General features: G+C 39.4%; 1 protein-coding gene and 1 non-coding gene across 6 annotated transcripts in view; one reads left to right on the top strand and one right to left on the bottom strand.

The window, feature by feature from the left end:
- The first annotated feature begins 527 nt into the window (after positions 1–527).
- The window catches only part of LOC101169131 (tripartite motif-containing protein 3), a 31,197-nt gene continuing 13,522 nt past the window's right edge, over positions 528–18,202 (top strand). For 2 of the 5 annotated variants that reach the window (XM_020708794.2, XM_020708792.1), the window contains exon 1: positions 5,683–5,912. The gene's annotated coding sequence lies outside the window, so the exon portion shown is untranslated. Of the gene's footprint in view, positions 790–3,105; positions 3,182–5,682; positions 5,913–15,009; positions 15,144–18,202 lie in introns of those variants that run through there. The other 3 variants (XM_020708793.2, XM_011483318.3, XM_011483319.3) reach the window with 3 other exon arrangements.
- Positions 1,271–1,342, bottom strand: trnaw-cca. Its single transcript has one exon. It is a non-coding gene; the product is annotated as a tRNA-Trp (tRNA).

The raw sequence follows: 18,202 nt of genomic DNA, 5'->3' as shown, positions 1-18,202 counted from the left end.
TTGCCGACCGTTTAAGTGGCACAATTGAAATGTTTGCCATATTTAAACTGGCAGCTGCCACTCTTGTCACTGTGGAAAAGATTAAGCATAAAAACAGGACATTCAGTTGTGTCACTCGGGCAACATGGATTTTTTACAAACATTTCCACTGTGGAATATAACTCTCTTGAAAGGCTCTTTCTTGGCACTTATTTTGCATTTTTCCTCCCACTAGCAAATGCCCAGTTGGGTCATCTGAGTTGCTGGGCATTTCAACAAAAGAAAAGTGTCCAGATATTGTTTTAACTGGACATTATGGAGAAGAAACCTCACCTGGAGACCTTTCTTATTTTCATTGTTGGTAAGTAATGGTTAAATTCTGAAAGCTGCCTTGTATTCATAGAAAGATAACCGCAAGGAACTACGTCAGCTGCTAGTGATCTGTTTAAAATGAGACCTCCAGAGGACAATCAAGCCATTGTGGGGGGAAATTATGACTGCAGCAGAAGACCATCTGATATGAGTCGACTCTTCAGGACAGGAGGTGACCTGTGTCTTACCCAACTGTGTGTACAGACTTAAATGTCTCTGAGTGAAAGACGAGAGCTGGCCATGAATTGAGAAGAGAAAGACGGCGGGGAGGGAGAAACTTGGACCAAGTTAGAAGAGGGAGGAAGTCCTGCAAGTGGCATTGTGCTGAGGCATTTAAGCTGAGGGGGTAATTTGCAAAGAGAGGAGGCCAAAGGAAAGGAAAAAACACTGCATGTACTGGACTGAAAGGAACTCTTTAAGCTTGGATGTTTTTTAAAGGTATGTTATTTTAGAAAATGTCTACAGATTAATAGCTATATTTTTCCCTGAAGAAATATCAGTTTACTTGATTTAAACAATAAATGTTTTTTTATTTTTTGTAAGATGACAGAAACAGTTGGCTGCTAATTCACTTTAACAGTTGCATTACAAGAAATTGTTGAAGATTGTTTATAAGTGCAGTCATTTTATTGAAAATTGAAAAGAAAAAGCACAAAATAGATAATTTCTGTGAAATGTTTCTTCAGTATTAATGGGGGAGATTTTTCAATAAAAATAAAGGTATTAATTTAAAAAAAGATGGTATTAGTAGTAACTGCCTGCTTGTTTTGTAACTGAAGGGTAGGATTATCTGTTGTGCTTTCTTATTGATTCGGAAGGTGTAAAACTAAACAAGATTATATAAGTAAATACTTCACTCTATAAAGAGTTGAAAGCAAATCAAAGGTTACTCAAGAAAAACAATATTAAAAAAAAACATTGACCCCGACGTGATTTGAACACGCAACCTTCTGATCTGGAGTCAGACGCGCTACCGTTGCGCCACGAGGTCGACGTCATGAGAGAGGCAAAAGTTGATTTAGTATCTGTTTAATTAACATCGCAAAGCAAATACGATTCACTTTGTATTGATTTAAGAAAAATTTGAGAGAACATAAGCCATCAAGAGTGGAGTGTTTTTCTGAGAAAGCCAAGGGCAACGAGGCCTCAGCACGAGAGAGTCTGATAAGATAACTGTCGGCTGGCAGACATTTTTCGTCTTGTCCTTGTGTGGCGGCATCGATCTTCTTGATCCCCAACTCTTTGGCGATTTGATTTCATCAGATCTTTGCAGAAAGTTTCTTCAACTTCTCATCTATATTTCTCAAATGTTCAAGGATCGCAAGAACTACGTCCAGTTGTGCATGTAAGACATCGAGCTCTTGCTCGAGCTGCGACTGTCTCTCGGACAGAGTCTTGAACTCCCGGAGTGTCTTTCTACAAAGCTCCAGCAAAGCGTCTGTCGCTGTTAGCTGCTTCCAAACAGCCAGATAAATCAGAAATTCTCCGACTGCTAGAACTCCGATTAGCAAGCATCCGAATAGGTACACATCTCTCACAGACAGTTGGAACACCAGCATCCGTTTGTCCCATGGATCATTGGTGTATCCAAAAGTTCCGCCCGGGTAGAAAGGGTCCACATCCCCGTTTCCTAGCGTGGAATTCAAGTGCCAGCGTGTCAAATCCATGGTCAGACTGGTGTGAAGGCAGAGAGGGTGCTTGGAATGGAAATGCAGCCACGTCCTCACAGTAACAGATACAGAAAAACCTTGAGAGTGACGTTGAGAAACAGTCAGAGGAAGTGTCTGACTCCGGCGAGAGAGATAAGATAAAGAAAAATCCTGGTCTGAAAATACCTTAATATACTTACATACAGCTGCTGCATACGAAATTACGTTGAGGTGTTTTGGTTTGATCTTTGTTCATTTTATTACATTTTGGTTTTAAATGTTTTAAGTTAAATGTAATTAACAAGAGACTAAGAATTGGATTTCAGGCAATTCTCACGGCCTGCCACTAGGTGGTGGTATTCACACGGAGTAGATCCTCCACTCAGAAGATTTTTTTTTTACTGTTATGGTCCACATTTTTAAGCGAAAATTATGAAAAATAATCGTGATAAAATATGTGAAGATTAGTTTTATTAGACTGTGTAAAAGAATAGGGTAATACTTACTTTTATTTTTTTAGTTCCTAGAATTTCAACTTATGTTTATTTTCTCTTTTATTGGTTTATTTTGAGTCATTTCTTTGTTGCAATTTATGATATTATGTGTGCGAAGAACCTCAATTAAATTTCTATGAAGTCTATTTTTATGTATCTCCAATAATGTGGAGAAAATTCTATTGTCAAATGCAATGAAGTTACAAATGAGTTATCCAGTAGAGTTTAAAGGGTGTCCAGACCTACATTGGATAAGTCTGGTAGACAGAAATGGAGATAGACATTACTTATTACAAGCGGGTAAAGCAGGAAATAATAGTGAAGGATCTTGCACCCTTTAACCCTTGTGCTATCCTAGGCACTTTAACATTGGGAGTTGGGTCATCTAAACCCACTAGACAGTGCTCTGAACCTTTTTTCTTCAATGATTTGTGATCTTCACTGGTGTCCATGGATTACATGAAATCTTTCCACCTTTATCCACCTTTGTCATGGTGGGGAGAACACGTCAATGTAAGGGTGGGGTCATCTAAGATAGCACAAGGGTTAATACTATTGTGGCCTCTGAGTTCAGCACATTTTTGTAACTGATAACTTCTGTTTTCTTCCAGTGATGCAAGAGGATCAGTAAAAACAACCTCACAGCTATTCTGAAGTAATCAAGCTGTTGCATTGTAAAATGGATGGGTAAGTACACAATAGAGATAGAAAGATGCTTCTGTGGTCCAAAGTAAATGTTTCACACCACATTCATGTGTTGGTTTACTTCACTATTTTAGCTTCACTACTATAACTCTTCAACAACTGAAAAGAAGAAGGCAGAGTATCGTGTGAGCATTCAACAGACAAGAGCTGGCAACACCCTTGGCAAAAAAATCCCTTCAAACCTAATATGAACCTAAAAAGCTGAATGCTACTTTTATCAGGTAGTTTGCCATCTCTGGTTGGGTGGAGTGTCCTTACCCCAGGTGGAGGAGTTTAAATACCTTGTGGACTTGTTTACAAGTGAGGGAAGATCGGAGCGTGAGATTGACAGGCAGATCGGTGCAGCATCTGTCGATGTACTGGTCTGTTGTGGTGAAGAGAGAGCTGAGCCAAAAAGCAAAGCTCTCAATTTACCGGTCGATCTTCGTTCCAAAACTCACCTATGATCATGAGCTCTGGGTCATCACCGAAAGAACGAGGTCCCGAATACAAGCGGCTGAAATGAGCTTCCTCCGTAGGGTGGCTGGGCGCTCCCTTAGAGATTGGGTGAGAAGCCCGGTCACCCACTGGGCGGAGACCCCGGGGAAGACCCAGGACACGCTGGAGAGACTATGTGTCTCGGCTGGCCTGGGAACGCCTCGGGGTCCCCCCAGAGGAGCTGGAGGAAGTGGCTGGGGCGAGGGAAGTCTGGGCATCTTTGCTTAGACTGCTGCCCCCCGACCCGGTCCCGGATAAGCGGAGGAAGATGGATGGATGGATGGATGGATGGACTACTTTTATATGGTAAAGTTTGGTTTAAATGTATTTAGTCAAGATTTACTGTATATTTGGAAACTGTACCCAGACTTTGATTTTCAACAGCAAAATAATATTTAGTGATAACTAATCCTTTAAGTATACTAAACTGAGGTATGTAATCTGTTACTGTAATACACATCTTGAATTTCTACCTGAATGACAACTCATTTCACATTTAAATCAGACTGTATAAAATCCGCACATTTCTTGCGACAAACGGATATGTGTCGTTTTTTATGCAAATATACATCAAACAACTTCTGCTCCAAATATAACTTAATTTAACATCTACTTGAAAGCAAAGACAAAAGTGATTTTCCCTAGGTAGCTGGAAGTAAATTCAGTCATCAAGGGGTTAAGGTCTGATAATTGAAACTTTTGTGGGACTAAAGTATGTTTGGTCTGATTTGCCCCCTGATGATGGATTTGTGGTCGTCAGACAGAAGAGGCCTTGCAAGTTCATATGGAATGATTTTTTTATTTACTTTAGAGAGAAAACCGAAGTGATCAAACAAAAAACAAAGTAGCAAAAAAAATACAGTGTATATATATAGACAGAAGTTAAGGTCTCCACCATACGTATTTGTACTCAACAAAGCAGTGTTTACCTTTGCTTAGCATTATAAACATTTCTACACATGATTCAGTTGTTACTAAAACCAGCACGTAGCAGAATGTAGTAAATAGAACTTTCATTTTTTCCTGATTCATTGAATAATTACATCTGATCGATCATATGTTTTAGGGTTAAACTTTTTTTTTCTTTTGCAGTTTTACTCAGAATGATTTTTTTTTACTTTTTATCCTAAATATTCACTATCATCCTAATAGTTTGACCATTTTGTTTTATCATAAAAGAGGTGAAGGGGGGGAAAAAGTTACAGATCCGACTGTGACGCTTACTGGACCTTTTCGGAGACAGAGGGGGAAAAAGACAGAGAGCGGCCATCTGCGGCTCCTGCCACTGGATGCAGTCTCCATGGCAACATGGTGCTCCCGCAGCAAAATCATGAGATGACGGTCTGTGCCCCGCCCCCACGCGCATGCACACAGCCACACCACACACACCTCTAACAGAAGGACATGGTTCATGTCCAAAGACAACTGTACCATATTTTTTATCTACCCCACACAAAAATCAGTTGAATATATAACAATGCTTTTACGAAGCAAAATAAAAAAACAACAGAAAATTCATATTTTTCTTTCATTTACTACAACTTCTCTCATCTTTTACATTATTTTTCTCTTTCTGTTACACATCAGTGTTTGTATGCCATTGTTTTTCAGATGAATTCAGTTCTCTTTCTCATGAGAGCTGCCAGGAGAAGATGATTTATCCAACATGCTCCTCCCTGCACCTAGACTCTGTGTGTGGGATAAAAAACAGTGGATCTCATTTTTATGAGAGTGGGTGATAATCTCATAATAATTTGTGTCTCCTTTTTGCTCAAAAGTTAAAATCTTTCATTACTCTGCGCATGGAATAAAATTGGGAATCAAAATCAACAGGAGATAAAAGAGAAGAAGACAAGGAGAAACCCACTGGAAAAATTCTGTCTTTGTTGCCATCTCTCCTGCATTCGGCTCACCCCTCACATCATTGGACAATTCGGCCCCTCCCATTTTCACACCAGCCATTCAGCTTGTACGCCCTCTCTGCATCTCTTGCCTCTCTCCCCTTATCAGTTGCTTTCCCTCCTGCTTGCACACGTACATGCGTTAAATCTGAAACCCCCCCTCAGTCTATCATACCCCCAAACACACACACACTGTGATCCTGTCTATCTGTGTGGACTCTGTGTATGGTGCTCCTTTCTGCTTTTGGCAATGTCCCGTTTGGTGGAAGGATACCTCTCCCTTTGGAAGAGAGCACACTGAAACTGCTTCTTTTCTCATCTGTCAGGGACTCGCTGTAAGTAAATCCTTCCCTCTGACACTTGCTCTCATCCTTTATATGTCAACCCCACTCTGCACCAGCTCTTACTAACACTCCATTACCCCCTTCTCCTTGATCAAGGGTGCTTACCTTTTCTCCTCTCATGGTGTCCTTCCCCCCTCATCACTCTTTGCTTTTCTTCTGTCTACCACCGATGAATGCACACACACACACCCTATGTTGTCTGTAGGCAAAACAGAGCTGCAGGACAGTTTTTTTTCTTTTGGCATGTGATGGGATTCTTCTTTGTTGCAAAATATTAATGGATTTCTTCTTCTGTATGTGAAAAAAATAGCCAGTGAAGCTCAGCTGCTGGGCAGACTGATGAGGTGTGGTCTTATGAGCTGGAATTATACACATACTGTAGCTATATGCTTATGGAATTTTGATTGTATTTGTTTATTTCAGTAATGTTTTACATAAAAATATTTCATCTATAAAAAATTGATTTCTTGCCATCAGATAACAATCTTTCATCTTTAGCAGTTTTTTTTCTTCTGGATAAATATATTTTAGTTCATTGAACTCAAACAGGTAACATCAAACTGTATCATAATATTCCACCAACCCCAAATTTGATTTTTTTAACCTGAAATCCATCCTGAAATCCATCACTTGCAAGTGATTTTCCCCAACTTAAGTATTACTTTCCAACTGATGCAAGAAGCAGTCTTACTTATCCCCAATACTGTAAATACAATTTTACTTTCATTGATTCAATTTATCTAAAAAAGTAAGTAAGTAGGTCAATCTTTATTGTCACAGAGCGACTCACAAAGTGCTTCACAGTGTTAAAACACGATCAAACCAGAGACGTAACACAAGCTACTTAAAGAAGGTAGAACCCAATAAAACATACTCAGACATTTAAGTAAAACACAGGTAATTATTTAAGAGTGCTAATTTGATTTGCATGTGCAGAAATATAATCTAGCACGAGTAAAAAATGCTAGATAAAAACTTATAGTGACCCAGACGAACCGGCAGTCAGTGAGGTGGAAGTGGAGACTGTAATGTCCTGCTGGTAAAGAAGGAACGCCCCAATACATGATTGGGAGGGGTGAGTCAGGGGGACTGAGATGTAAACTTCATGCAGAAACATGAGCATCATCTGCCAATTGTATACAATTCAGTAATGACCATGTTCAGATCGTTCTGCAGCTATGTTTACCTCTATTGGACAGTGTAGGCTCACCTCAAATTCCCTATTTATTTTTTTTAGAGATCCACTCCTTTACAAAAGATATTTCCAGATTTTTACAAGTGTTACACAGACACATTAAATGTGTTTTGTTTAAAAGGGCTGGATCAAAAATCTACTGTTCAGATCTTAAAAGGGCAGCTAATATTGCAAATGACAAGACATCAGCCATAATAGCCTTGCTAATCATGACAGCTGTATCCTGTCGGTGAGTTTTCGCTGCTGTCTTTTCACTCCCTGCAGACTTGATCAGCTCCAAAGGTGTTTGGGTTGCCATGGGCAACTGTCAGTGCATTCCTCCAGCTCTGTGGTCTGTCATACACACTCTGGGTTTGATGTTTGCTTACTTAATGTGAGAACTCAGACATTTTGGCTCCAATTTATCAATTCTTAACTTTGGGAGGTCTGGAGATGGAATTCTCTTTGACTGAGGTGTAAGCAGGCTGTTGGCCAAAATCCTCGATTTGAGAGCCACAAAGAGAAATTCAGTGTTTGTTCAGGTTAATATGTCTCCATGTAAAAGACGAATTGATGTTAATGCAGCAGCAATTACTTTAATCAAATACCAAAGTTCTTTTTGACCTGGATTTCCCAACCCAGTTTAAGATTCAGAAACCACCATGCTGCATTTTACTCCGATTTTTCCTACAGATGGCTACTGATGTTTGAGAAATGTGATTTCTGTGTCCACCAAGCATCAGACTGAAATGTTCGACCTCATTGTAAACTGTTTGTTCCATTTTGTGTGTTTTTGTGGTTGGTTTTCGTGATTGCTTAGAAAAAAAAACATGTTATTTGTGGTGGTTTTCATAGATTCATACTGAATGTGTGACTGCATGTTTGTGCTTTGTATGCGGACGTTTTAGCCTTTATTTATTTTATACTGTCAAAAGTGTCACCAGCTTAGAGCTTAGTGACTGAGAGACATGCAGACATGTTACGTAGAATATTTTTAGGGAGGCCTCTCAGGGAACTCACAGTAACTTTACTCACCGCGCTCTCCAAGCGGAACATCGGTAAATAAAACTATAGGACAGCTAATTAAAAGTTAAACCGTTTATTGCTAGGTTGAATTGTGTCAGATATCAGTGATTGCTGGCGACGTGTGTTTGTTTTGACTCCCAACTGGCACCATGCTGGGATGTTGATGTGCAGCAAAAGGTCTGCACACGTGTGCACACGTGTGCTTGAGAGAGCTGTGAGCTAATGTGTTGACACAGGCAGCTCCTGCGACACTTTCTTGCCAAGCTTGGCTAAGACCGAACCGGCAGATAAATTTAGGTGCACGTCAGTCAGGGTCTGCAGTGTGTGACCAGAAAAAGTTCAGAATCCATTTTTGCTTGAGAGAAGATATGACAGAGGCTTTTAAAAGAAATGGTTTTGTATATAGCAGCATTGTGATCCATCCATTTTCAAATCCCTTCATGGGTCACAGGGTCGCCCCAGCCTGTCCCTGCTATTGTTGGGCAGACCCTGGACAAATCGCCAATCTGTTGCAGGGCCAATATGATGAAAAACTGAATTTTCTCAATGCATTTTCAATTTGGAACAGGTTACAGATAAAATATGCCACACTTTCATTAGCTATGTCATTAAATTTCAGTTAGAATTGCATCTACAGGTTTACATTGAAGGGTAAACAGCATGTAAATTGTTAATACTCCCACACGCCGGCATGGCAAACAAAAAGGGGAAAATCCAACTCCCTCGAATAAATCAGTTTTCTCCACACTGTCTGCAATTTATGTTTACCATTCAAGAATTTTACACTCAAATTGGGCAGCATTGGAGAGCACTTTCAAGGAGAAATTTCTTGGCATTTCTCACTGCATTTGAGGCTGATGTGTGTGTCATGGGAAAAAAAGGCCCGTGGCTGAGGGCTTCTCTCTTCAGTGCAAGGTTTTCCATATATTTGACTCTTACATAAAGGCTGTTTTTGACCTTGCCGCTCCAAAAGCATTCAGATGACCACTGTTATGCCTTAACTTTACATTTTTTCCCAGGTTAGGCCATTTTTGACGCACTTTCACCTGCTTTTTGTAGTTTTTGGGGTGGATGGCACTGCCTTTTTCCATTAATATACATTTAGCTTAGAGCCTCTATTTGCTTGGTTATTTAAAGACACAAATTATTTCAGGATGAGCTCCTCAACCCTGTGGCATGTGCTCCTCTTTCACTGAAATAATTCTCCGCACTGGGAGAGGGGGGTTGATGGGAAAACACCAAAAAAAAAAAAACAGGATAGAAATCTGTGTTTTGTGTTGATGACAATCCTTTATGTGTTTATCTAACCTCAAAATTATTATGCATAGGCTGTGGGCCTTACATAACTGCCCCTTTGAATTTCAGTTACGATGGTTTTGCAAAAGCCCTGGCGGCTTATGAATTTCAGCAAAGTGTTTGTTTGATCTTTGTGATTCAGCTTTATTAGAAAATGGCTTTTTTTTCTTCCCTTTCCTCTGATGTTTGTAGGATGTGACAGAGTGTGTAGGTCATGAATGTCAAAACGCATGTGCAGAATCGTTTTCCAGAGTTGTGTTGTGGGTGTCTGATTTTTGTTCATTTTTCAAACTAATGGTTAAAGTCAGTGTTGAGCCATTAACTATTGATGAGAAATGGACTGGTGGGGTGTGACGTCACTTATACAAAATAGCTTACTTCAAGCTCCAACCAAATTACGTCAATTTTTCGTAATAGGGACATTGCCTTGTTGGAACCAATTGTCAATAAACAGGGCTTAGTCCAAGTCGGTCTGAATCATCATTACCAGTCTTGAATCTGTCAATCAAATGATTTGAATGTTTGACCACATCCTTTCATTGACGCAACTAGTTGGCAATTTTTTAACTTGTATAACTTCAACTACAAAGAAAAGAAATTAGCATTAGCAAGAACATGTTAAAAAATGTATTATAGAATTAATGAGTAGGATATGTTTATTTCTCCGTGGACTTCTATAGGATTTTGGCTTCTTGGAGCCTGCAAGTACTTACTGTTTGGACAGTGCAAAAACATTGTTCATGGGTTATTTGGTGACTGTAAATCGTCCCTTAGGTGAGAATGTGAGTTTGTGGTTGAGTGACCTTGCATCAGATGGCAACCTATCCATGGTTTACCCTGCTGTCAGCCAGCAGTAGCTGGGATAGGCTCCAGCAACTTTGTGACCCAGAAAGGGATTGAGTGTTTATAGATAGACACTTGATTACTTGGGTTCAAGTTAGAAATGTTACCAATTCGTTCCTAAAATGTTTTTTTGTTGCTATTTTTTACTCATTATGTTGTAAATTAGCTGTTGTGCTTCACAGCACCGTCTTTTTGCATGTCATGGTTCTGTGAAATTGCCTAACATTTGAATTTATATCCCTGGTGGATATTTGTATATATGATTGACTCAATCAGTGTTAAGTACAAAGATCTTTTGTCTATCAGACAATCTCAAGTCATCGCTTCTCCGTTTCTGTCCTTACAAGGTGTTTCTGCCGCAAAACTTTGCTTCTCTATTTTTACCAGACTGATTACAAAACAATGAGGTCACACAAGAAGTATTGCCTCCTCTTCATCTATTTTTATCAGACATTTACCCTATAAGTAGTACTCATCTATGTTTTGAGGCAGATAAAAACCTGCCTGAACTGGTGACGGAGCTGTTGGTTTACCTCCTCCAACCATCATCATAGCCAGTGAGCCAGGCACTCTGCACCAGCAGTCAGAGCAAGGGCAACACAGCTCTGCACTGTGCACAACCTGAAGGGATCTTTGCACTCTCATGAGTTTGCTAAGCCATAAATAACTTCTTCCCTGGAGACATACAAGGGAACTTTTTTTCTGTGCGCTTAAAACTGTGACCAATTCATGCCATGGTGTACCTTCATGCTTGAAAATCCTAAAAAAAATAAAAGCTAAAATAAATGGAGGGGTTATTTGTTACCACCTACATTTATTCTAGACATTTGCCCCCAAAAATACCAAATCTATTATTCACTATCAATGTTTATTTGTTTCACTAAGAATAATTGCAATTATTATGCGTGTCTCCTTTTCCACTGCTTTTGAATAGTTTCTGTTCTGGCTATATACGTCTCTGAGCTTGTGTGCCATTCAGAGCACGTGTCTGCTATTAGTCTGAAGAGTATGAGAACGGATCGGGCTATATATAGAAATGCATGTATGTGTAGGACTGTGCAGGAGAATGGAAGTTGGCTTAACATGCAGATTAGGGTCAAACAGGCTCTCTTTAGTCTGTTTCTTGGTGGATGTAGATGGTCTTATTCAGGTTTACATATTTGCATGTGACTCTTAATGGGAGCAATGAGTGGGGAAAGCTGGAGGTGGGGTTATAGTATGACTCAGACTAGAACAGCTGACTGCATGTGTGTGGATTGTGCTTGGCCCAGAGTTGTCAAACTCCAACCCCATGATGGGTAGCCCTCCAGTTCTCAGACTCACGCTCTGTTACACACGATCCTAAATAGTCCATGAAATATTACATGAACTTGAAGGCTAACGTGTCATTTCACAGTCTAAGCTGTCTGAAGGCACTTTAAATACCAATGAAAATTCTGTTTTGGGTGTTTTTAGCATGTTCTTTTGGCCTTTTTCTTATGATGGAGGACATATATTAGGAAAACAAAGCACTAAATTGTATTTCTGAGTATTTCTTTATTCAGATCATTTTGAATCAACAGTTGAAAAAATGCTGCTTAAAAAGGACGGAAACAATTGACTGGACGGGTGATGAGCTCCCCTGCTCTGCTTCAACGGAGGGCTCTCAGCAATGGGGCAGGGAAGGGGGCGTGGTTTCTCTGTGCCAGTGGTGCTACTGCTGCTCTGCTGAAACTATGTACTAGAAAACAGTTTTTTGTTTATTTTAGCTAAAAATGGCGTAATCCTCATTAAAATATTAACAAGATGATTGGAGTGGGTCCTCAACATTTTTTTGAGTGCCCGTCCTGTGCTGACTTTTATAATTTTGGATGACCTGTGGGCAGGTTCATGCAGTCTAGTCTTGACATGCAACATGGACAAAGTTGAACGTTTTTCTCATTAAAGGCCCAAACCGGTCACTCTTTTGTAGTGATCTTGCAAGTCTCGCCTCACTTTATAACCAAGATAATACCCCCCCCCCCCCCCCCCCCCCCCCCCCCAACATTGTGAAGATGTGTTCAATTTAGTTTGTTTAGTCTTTTAAAACACGAGACACACACAGAAATGGCCTTTTTAAGTATATATCAAAGATAATTTAAGTCAAAATAAAAATAAAAAATGAACTAAATGTAATCACCTAAAATCTAGTCAATTCCAATTTTGTACTGCTCTTTCCAATCAGAGCCAAGCAGTGTAACTGGAAGGTTTTTGTTTAATTTTTAGCACTGTTCATGTATTTGTAATTTAAATTTGAGGAATATCAAGAATACTTGCGGAGAAAATGAAGTGCTCTGATTATTGAAAAAAATACGGACGCATCAAAGAGCTTTTGTCATTATTAATCTGAAACATGTTGAATTTTTTATCTTCAGCCAACAAAGAAAAGCTAAGGTTAGAGGAATGTGATCTCTATTATTTCTCACTGGAACTCTGCATTATTACAGCTCAAGAGTTTTTGTTTGTTTGTTTTTTTTAAACAGAAAAGTCAGGAAAGATTGTAATAAGAAATTGTAACTGTCAAATCTTTTTTTATCCGCAAGTTTAACTTTTAAACACAACAGATTGAAGTGCATACACACTTAATGATCAGCAGGATAGAAGCTTTATTAGCTGCAGCCCTGCCTCCTCTGCTCCATCTCATACAATCTATATTTAAGCCATTACCTTTCTTTGACTGTTTCTACTGTTCTGAGCTCTTTTATTCAGTTACTGACATCACCAACAAGGTTAACAGCTTATTGCTCACTTCATCCTGATCACTATCAAACCTGGGCTGATGCCCATTGGAGCTGGCTCTGCAGATAAACCCTATAGCAACCAGGTTGTCAGTAGATTACACAGCAACAGATGGCAACAAAAAAAGTACCTTCATTCTTTGTTTCAATTTAGAATCATCACATGAAAAAAAAAAATGTTTCAACTAAGTCGGGGAACAAGCAGAGTGGGAAAGCGCAAACATGTAGCAGAAGAACATGTTGCATATCAGAAAAAAATCTTTCTGTGCAACCTACATATTTCAGTAAAAAGTTTTTAGTTTTATTAGCTTTTATTTTGAAAAAAAAGTTTTTCAGATTAAAAAACAACAACCTTTTTTCCAGTTGATTACCTCCTGATTGTTAATTTTTTATATTTTTCCCTGGATTTTATAATGAATCTTCCAAACATTTTTTGCCATTACACAGCTGTCCTTTAACCATTTATTTTCTGAGAATTTGGGATATTTCTTTTCTGAGTAGTTTAAGTTTCCTTTGTTAGTATTTTAGATAGAAGGCAAATTTTGCAACATCTAAAAATCTCTATTTGGTAGGTGTCACAAAACAGGCAGACGGCTGGTTCCAATTGCAGCAGGTTCAACCCTTGTGCTATCTTAGATGACCCCACCCTTACATAGACGTGTTCTCCCTACCATGACAAAGGTGGATAAAGGTGGAAAGATTTCATGTAATTCATGGAAAACAGTGAGGATCACAAATCATTGAAGAAAAAAGGTTCAGCGCACTGTCTAGTGGGTCTAGATGTCCCAACTCCCAATGTTAAAGTTCCTAGGATAGCACAAGGGTTAATAGCTCAGCAAAAAGTCCCCAAAGCTACATCAGGGTCAGGCAGGCAGGGGTCAATAATGAGCATGGGAGCATCAAAGGAGAAACAGGAGTAGTCACGATCCAGGTGAGAATCGGGGAAGGCAGAAGGCAAACGGAGTCAGAAACAGGTTCAGGGTCAGGGGACAGAAGATCAGGTCCAAATATAACGCTCAGTAGGGAAGGCAGAGAAGCACAAGTTGTAGAGCGTCTAGAGGGGGGGGTTCTTTCTGTTGTGACATATTGAGATTTACATCTTGCAATTACTGTCTTATTTAGGAAGTGTTTCGAGAGCTTGATTGACAAGAACTAATTAGTTTACCGGGCGTGTGACCTTTCTTAACACTGCCCCTGCTGTTATTACTTCTCCACAGACAGACAGATCTCTTCTAAAGTAGCCCTTTCAATCCCCCATGTTAACTTATTATCAAACTAACTGTAACTGGTTTCCTGATGACTAGTGAGTGACAGTGGGGTATGGACAAGGTGCACAAAAACATGGAGGGTAAAAAATTTAGATCAGTTTGCACAGATTGATAACATATTGATAGATCTCTCCAGGGTTTGAACAGCAGTAAAAGGTAGAGGATCCAGCAATCCTGTGACCGCAAATAGGTTGGATGGATGGATGACAGACAAAATATATTTTTGGTTTTCTTTTCTTCACACCTATTGTTCCAGATTATGCTTTGAAAGAATCATAAAGGCAAAAACATTTAGGGATTGAGCACAAAATGTGTCTATTCAAAAAGCAATTAACTTAGTTTTTAATGCTTTATTCAATGTATATACTGTACATGTACAGTACGTAGCAAATTTTTGACATCTTTAAATGTAAACTGTTGTCATGAATGTGCTCCTCCTACATTGCATTTGCGTGATTCAGCACACTGTGGATTCAAGATGGGCTTTGTCTGTTGCAGTCCGGGTCTCTCACTCCCTGCAGCCTGCACAAATTGTTAGCCAATGATGCAATCAGTAGTTCTGCTAGTTTAAAATTCTCAGCCAATCAGGCTGCGCCAGTAGGAGGGTATCCAGTCAGCTCATGCTTGTAAACATCTCTGACAGGAGGAGGGCCTTTCAATTTCCAGTCCCACCCTCTGTTTTATTCTGTATTCCGCTTTGAGAATTGTGCTTTACAGGGAAGTAGGGAGGGGAGGAAGGGGATGAGTGGTCAGTGTGGCTGTAGAGGAAGAGAGGAGTTTCATGTGGAAGGGCTTGGTCTTCACACAAAGCAGCCATGAAGCCTTTCCGGACTGATGGCCTCCACTCTTCTGACAGTAGGTAGCGTCTCTGTCAACTGTCTTTGTTTGGCTGCGTCCATGTGTGACTTTCCAGTGTCTGTTCAGCTGTCGGCTCAGAGGATCTGACTGAAGCGAGTTTGTGTTTGCAAAGGCTGTCAGTGCACATCTGTTGGCAAGTTTGTGTTGACAGCGTGCTGCCTCTACAGGTGTCTGAGAGGGGGCAGGAGAGGGAATAACCCTATTTTCACCATCTTCGCTGCCCTTTTCCTGAATTGGGCAGTTCACATTTAAATTTCCTGTTTTGACTGTATCCCCATGAGAATTTAATCCAAGATTTAAAAAAAATGAGCTTTTTTTATTATTCTTTTGAGCCAACCCTCAAATAAAGCATTGTGAGCCTGAATCACAGGTTTTTTTAAGTCACACACAGACCCTACCGCACACTTACACACAGCTGAAAACACACACCATTACAATAATCCTAAGAGTTTTGTGGAATTATTCCGACTCACCAGCATCAAATTACTGAGTGTTTTGTGGCCTTCAAAACCCTTAAAAAGTTTTTATTTTTACATCACTATGTGACAGCTTGCTGCAAGATGGTTTCTGTCACAAATGCATCATATTTCAGAGCTTCCTGCTGTCCTTTATTCCATCCTGCTGTCTCCCACTTAAGCCAGAATCTGCATGCCTTCACTGTACTTTAAAGCCTGTCAGTTAAGGGGTCACGGTTGCTTTAGAGCATTAAAACTTAAAGTTGTGGCCTACTTTGAAGTTAAACAGAGTTTGATCTCCTGAATACAAAAATGTGAGAACTCGCAGAAGTATATTGGCCTGTTGTTGCACTTTGTAATAATCATTTGAGCTTAACAATAAGCTTAGTAAAAGTTTTCTTTTTCTTTTCCATCCATTAATTAAACTGTGTGAAGGGGGGGTATTTGAGGTTAAAATGTATATTGTTTTTAGTATTCATCTTTTTTTTTTCTTTTTACATAGTTCGCCACTCTTTTTACTTTTGTCAAAGTAACAACAAAAAAAAAAGATTAAAACAAATGTGTGTCAATCTGTACTTAAGAACATCATCACATGCTTGGTATTTTCACGCTTCGCTGAATCTACAGCTAATGAAACTTTTGCATCAATTTCAGCCTCGATTCCTCTTAGGAACGATTCTTCTCTCCCCAAATGACCCCGACCTTCACGTCCTGATCACAACTGAAGAAATCCAAAATCAGAACAGTTTTACATGCATATATTTGGTCTTTTCGGTTGGTAAATCTTCTTTCAGCTACCAATAGTTGTTGTGTCGCCTGACTAAAGTGATGAAAACAGAATAGAATAAAACTTTATTGATCCCAATGACCTTGTTACGATAGCTCTATTAACCCTTGTGCTATCTTAGATGACCCCACCCTTACTTTGACGTGTTCTTCCTACCATGACAAAGGTGGATAAAGGTGGAAAGATTTCATGTAATCCATGGACACCAGTGAAGATCACAAATCATTTAAGAAAAAAGGTTCAGAGCACTGTCTAGTGGGTCTAGATGACCCAAATCCCAATGTTAAAGTGCCTAGGATAGCAAAAGGGTTAAAAACAGCAGATAGATAATAAATAGCACTAAAAATACGCAAATACACATAACAGCAGTATTATTGAACAGTGTCTGTGAGGCGTTGTAGAGTCTAATAGTTGTCAGGAGGAAAATGGTGTAACTCAGTGTGTACTTTTCACAACACATGCTGATATTGACTATAGGTAAAAAGTTCAATTTATTCGTAATTTTGTTTGTTGTTTTTGTGACATTACTTTTGGGGTTATTGAGCAAACTAGTTAGGAATTTAAACTAACCTTTAAATTCCATTGGTGAAACTTCATTCATTCATTCATTCATTCATACGTTCATTCATTCATCTTCTGATCCTGTTTTGTCCCTTTCGGGGTCACAGGGCTGCTGGAGCTTAGTGGGCGAAGGCAGTAAGCTCAAGGACAAGTAAGGACATTCTGGACAGGTCGCCAGTCTGTCGCAGGACCACAAATCCCACACCCGTACACATTCACATTCACACCTATAGGGACAATGTAAAGAAACCAATTAACCTATGAAGCATGTTTTTGGACAGTGGGAGGAAGCCATTGATGAATCTCTATTTTGATATTCAAAGGGTGGCTGTGGTGCAGAGGTAGAGTGGCCAACCTCTGATCAGAAGTATGTAGGTTCGATGCCCGCCCACGTGTCAAAGTGTCCTTGGGCAAGACATTTAATCCCCAATTGTACCTGGTGGTTAAAAAGTAAGTTGTTGCCAATGTTCCGCAGCAGAGCTGCCATCAGTGGGTAAATGGGACTATGACTGCAAAGCGCTCTGGGCCTTCTAAGATGGTTAATTGCTTCATAAGTATTTATCTTGTTTTTTCAGTCAAAATTAGTTTTTTTTTATTAGTTTATTACCTGTACGTTGAGTATTGCCTTGACTTAAACATTCAATTATGAATTGGAAGCAACATCTTTTTGTGCTGAAAGATTTATACTTTGAAACTTCTCTAAACCTTTTTGCATGAGTTGCAAAAAGGTCATCACCTTTTCAAGCAGGTTTGAAAACAACTATCTCAGCCCAAAGATTGATTCTGGTTTCGTATGGATTTTCCGCCTTTTAGACAACAACTTCTGCTGAAAGCCGGACGATGTGACCTCACTTGATAGGTTCAAAATGAAAGATTCAAATATTAGAACTAAAATGCCTGTGTTCTTCTTAATAAAATGTTCTTTGACAAAAATCACATTAGTGCTGCTTTTTTTTTTACCCGATCCAAGGCTGAATAGACTTTTTGCTGACTCTTTGGTAAATGTGGTGCACCTGGGTTGTAGTTATGAAATGAGTACCATCATTTTCATGGACAGATCTGCTGTCTCTTGCTGCAAACTAACTAAAATTTGCGCACAGATGTTTTCACACAACTTGGCAGAAGATGTTGTTCTAGACGTTCAGGTAAAAAAATGCAGCAATTTTTGAAATAAATGTGGATTCTGTGATGTATCTTTTATTTCGAATCCAAAAATCACAGGAGAAAAGTCTTTGTTTTCCATGTAAAGCAGAACAA

Source organism: Oryzias latipes, chromosome 14 (assembly GCF_002234675.1).
Source record: "Oryzias latipes chromosome 14, ASM223467v1".
NCBI lineage: Eukaryota > Metazoa > Chordata > Actinopteri > Beloniformes > Adrianichthyidae > Oryzias > Oryzias latipes.
This window is presented reverse-complemented; position numbering and strand designations above follow the sequence as displayed.